General features: G+C 36.2%; 1 pseudogene; it reads left to right on the top strand.

Annotated features, from left to right (window-relative positions):
• The first annotated feature begins 4,795 nt into the window (after window positions 1-4,795).
• The window catches only part of LOC132226981 (olfactory receptor 4S2-like), an 868-nt pseudogene continuing 628 nt past the window's right edge, over window positions 4,796-5,035 (top strand).

Raw genomic sequence — 5,035 nt, 5'->3', positions numbered from 1 at the left:
TGCAGGTCCCCGCTGCCCGGGCCAGACGCCTAGGCCAGAGGCATCAGGCCTGGGCTGGGGGCAGAACCAGTGATGAGGGGAAATGAGGGTCCCCTGCCCCCTCTGTCAGAGGCGTCAGGCCTGGGCAAGGGGCCGATCCTGTGATTGGAGGGTGATGGGGGTCAACGCCTGAGGGCTCCCAGTATGTGAGAGGGGGCAGGCTGGGCTGAGGGACACTCCCCCCCGCCCCACACCCAGTGCACGAATTTCGTGCACCGGGCCCCTAGTTTTTAAAATAAAGTAAAATATTTTAGTAGTTTTAATAAACCAATATTTTGTTGTTCAGTTAGTGGTTCAGTATGGTGCCAAACTGTAGAAATAGCCTCAATATTTATCAACTACTTACCAAGTAGCCTTTTATATACTTTAATGAGTCATTTAGTGGTAATTACACTTGCATTTTCTCTGCTTAACAATACTCTCCAGCTGCTACCCAGTCACTGGCCCAACAATTCCCTCAAGGTTATGATGAGGCATAAAGCTTGCTTATGGTTTTTCTCTCTTGAAATCAGGAACATAAAAAGCAGTTCTTGCAGACCAAGATCAGAAGCCATGGTATAATGATAAACTTATAAAATTGAGAAGGGGTGAGGTCGCTCAGGACCTATTGTTAGGCTGCAGGCATAATCTTTTTTTGTGAAATGTGGCACATATGTAAAAGAATCATCACTAGATGTACTTCAATTTTTTTAGTGTGAATATCTGGAAATAGATCACATTTCTACCTCAGAAAAGTTTATTGATCCCATATCTTAGATTGTCTAGATCCAAGTGGTGGGACCACTCTCAAGAAGACAGCTGAAGTTTTCCAACTGGAATGGCAAGTTAGCCAGTGAAAGAGGCAAGTAAAGTTTTCATTGATTCAAATCATATACAAGGATAAAGGGGAATTTTCAAAAATTTTACCTACTTTGCAACATATGTTCTAGTAATTCTATTAAATAGTGTAAAAAGTAGTTTTAAGTGTGTATAATATTATTTCAATTGGAATTTAGCCTTTGCTGTAACACTAATAGTGAAAGCTAGATAATTCAATTTCTTCTCTGCTCCTAAATTATTGGAATAAAGTCAAGTGATCTTTAAGATTCCTTTAACCTATATGAATATAGAGCTTTACATAAATCTAAGATGATTTGAGGAGGTTATTTAAAGGTATTACTGTAAGATGAATGACTTATGCCAGGAATAGGATTTTATTTATCCCTTTATATTTATAGCACAGTACCAAACACAGAGAATGTGTACAATAAATATTTATTAAGTGAAAAAAATAAATAAATATTGGTGCTGTGTGAAATGTAGAAATATGTATATATTGGTCTATATTGTGTTGCATTAACTTATTTGCAGATGTCTCAAGACATTTGCTCAGACATAATTGCCCGAAGAGCGCACTGTGAAGCTTGCTGTTAGGGAAGAGATCCAGAATATTTGATCTCTGCCCTTTGCAAATTGCTCATAGGCGAAATTATGACTCAATCTCTTTACAAAGGATTTCAGGGAGCTATTTGTTCTACTTGAAATAATTAAGCTTGGCTCATGATGGTAAATAAAAGAGCAACCTTGTTTTTTTTTTAACAGTATAGATCCTTTCATAACTAGTGGCATCATCCTAGAAAGGTCAAATTTGACCCAAGAACCTGGGAGGACCTGTGGAAATAATCAATCCTATGGAGGCTCTGGTCTATAGAGTTCAGATGTCTGATTCTAATGCTTTTGAAATTCCACCACTAAAGTGATTATGATCTAGATGTGCAGGTCACTTATTGCTTTATGTCTATTATTGTAACTATTGTCTAATAGGGAAGGACTCAAGTTAACAGAAATGAGGAAAATTGTGTTAATATCCCACAGTCTGTAAGAGGCAGAGCTGTGAGTAAGCCCAGTTACTCTATTTTTAAATCCTGTGCCCTTTCTCTCAGTAGAAGCAAGTAGAAAAATCTTGGGTCTGAAACTTGGATTAATTTTTTGGGTTTCTAAAGGATACTCCAGATAAAGTAACGATTATCATCATTCTGGAAGAATAGAGCAGCTGCCTAAGCATTTTTGGGTATCCCTGCTAAAGACAGCCATGGAAAGATATGGCCTATACTTTAAAGAATATATTTGAGAGAGTGGATTTCAGAAGCATATTAAAATTTTCTGTAATTTTGACAAGCATAGAAATACACATAATGGGAATTAGGAGATGAATGGTGTAAGGAGGTAAGTGTTTTAAGATGACTCCTATCCAGGCTTCTCTCTTCTTGCAGTTGGCATGTTTCCTAGTTACTAAAATAGGTAATGATAATTATATATTTACCTACAGTGTGCTGTGTACATAAGTGCTTTATGTGTAGCACACTGTTAAACTATAGAAATTATGTGGTATGTGATATTCTTACCTACATTTTACACTTGGAAGAATTGAGGCCAAAGAAAGTTAATTTACCTGATGCCATAATGTTAGCAAGTAATAGAGAATTTGAACCTAGGCCAACTGGGTTTCAAGCTTCTTGTTTTATTTTTTATTCTTTAGAAAATACTCTCTACTACATCTATTGCTGTTGCCCCCTGCCATGGGAGAGATCTTTCTTTATGATCCCTCAAATCATTCAAAATACATTTCAACTCCTCAACTTGTCAAACAAAACAGGGGACCGTGGTGTGTGACCTGGGTGTGAGCAGGCCTGTGCTTGCCCGCTGGTCAGTGTCTGTGCTTTCTTAAGACTGTGAAATACACATTCCCTCACTGTGAAAAAAAAAAAAAAAAAAAAGACTTTATGATCTGGGTGCTCCTCTTTTTTAGCCTCATTTCTTGACACTTCTCTTCATGGATTCTGTGATGAGTCATATAAAATCTGTTGGCATTCTTCATAGAGGATGCTATGATGATTTGTACCCTTTATCTTCATATATCATATTCATTAGTCCTGGAATGTCCTTCCTGCCCCATCCACTCTTCTGTGCCTACCCCCTGCAGTCTCTTCAATTCTACTCAATGAAGACCTTCTCTGGAAAGGTGTCCCTGACTCATATGGCTTTTTTACCTTTATCTCAGGGAACTATGATTGTGAGTTTACACGCAAGCTTCCTCTATTTGATGGTCAACACATGTCACATGAAATAATGCCTAGATTAACAGTTAATTCACATAACTTGTTATTGCATTCTTATTGTAAGCTTAATTTGAGCAAACTTGGGAACAAACTGTGTATGTTGTGATGATCTTGCCAGTTGCAACCATAGTCTTTGTCTCTAAATACGGGATGTAATTAAAAAAAAGAGACCCAACTCCTCATAATTAGCAGAAGATAGGTGACTTTAATACCATCAAACTCAGGAGCATGCATATTCATTAAAAAATAAATTTTGAAGTCCCATTGCCTAAGTTCAAATGCTAACTCTGCCAATACCTAGCTCTATAGATAAGAAAACCAAGATTCAGAAAAAAACAAAACAAAAATGGATTTAGCCAAAGGTACCAGTTGGTGAAGGTGCTCAAACTCGACTCACTCAGCTCCTGGGCAGTGCTCTTTCCACTGTCCATGCAGAAATGAGATGTTCCTACTAAAGATGAAGAATGGTTAATACTTTGCATGATTCAGAAGTGTTATCTTTATTCTGAACAATTCTTTGTTTATTTTTTAAAATTTTATCTTTATGGTTGAAAGTATTACAGATGTCCTTTTCCCCATGTAAGGAACTTCTTTAGATCCTGTCTCATAATTCATCTTTTCAAGAATTCTTTCCTGATTGTTTTTATCCAATAGTTTTTTTGTATGCCTTAGGTATTTTTGTATATAGTTTGTAAAACAGCATCAGACACTTATTTTGTAAATGCCATTTATAACATCATCTGCATAAAAAATTTATTACTAATACTAATTCTTACCTAAGATTGCAAGGATGGAAAATTATCTGGGCTTTTTCAAGGCAAGAGGATTGAGGATGATAGAGACTTTGATAGCTTTTCAGCTTTTCAACTCTTTATAGCAACATAGGAAAAAGTATTTCTCTGTATAGTTTGACCACTCCTTATGTATTCCTTACTGGCAAATAATATTGAATTTTTGCATGTAGTTCAACTCTTAAGTCTCAAACTGCTCCAATGTTGATTAATAAGCATAGGATGTTGATAAGCAGGAGGCCATTGTATATGCTATTTTCAGTCAGTAAAAATGACTTAATTTCTAATTGTATTGAAATTCCAACCTAATTTAGAAACTGGAAATGGAGTATTTCTCACTTGATTAAGTAAAATGTTATTATTTTAAAGTCAATCTGTATATATTATATTAAAAAGATTTAGCTAGGAATTTTAGAAATCATATCTCAGATTCCAACTTCTTACTTTTATCTCCAGCTTCAAAAATTAATTTGTCCATTTAATAATTAATTCACTTTTTCATCCCAAAGAGAATTTCTGATATGCGAAAGAGGGAGGAAGGAGGAAAGAGAGAGATCATTAGAAAAAGCCATGAAATTCAATAGAAAAAAAATTCATATTCTCTAGATTCTTGTTTGGAGAAAGAAACTGTCAGTCTAAATGAACAGAAAATCAAATGTAAGTCAATAATGTGGTCAGAAAATTAATGAGAAAAATGTCCATTAAGACATTTAAGACTATGAATAACTTTTTTCTACTATATTTAGCATCACCTAAATATTTTTACAAGACTTGTTTGTTTTAGCTTTACCAGACTTACAAGGTTCATAAACACTATTTACTTTTGCAGAGAACCAGAGCCACTCTACCAGTCTTACCTGGGTCCCCATGGACGTGGCCAACAATGTCACTGAGTTTATATTCCTAGGACTTTCCCAAGATCCTGGAATGCAGCTGATGTTCTTTGCCCTATTCCTCCTCTTCTACATCGTGACCATGGTGGGAAATCTACTCATTTTGCTTACAGTCTTCTCTGTTTCCCGGCTCCACACACCTATGTATTTCTTCCTCAGTAACCTGTCTTTTGTGGATATTGCCTATTCCTCAGCCACGGCACCCAAGATGATT

Source organism: Myotis daubentonii, chromosome 1 (assembly GCF_963259705.1).
Source record: "Myotis daubentonii chromosome 1, mMyoDau2.1, whole genome shotgun sequence".
In the NCBI taxonomy this organism is placed as follows: domain Eukaryota; kingdom Metazoa; phylum Chordata; class Mammalia; order Chiroptera; family Vespertilionidae; genus Myotis; species Myotis daubentonii.
This window is presented reverse-complemented; position numbering and strand designations above follow the sequence as displayed.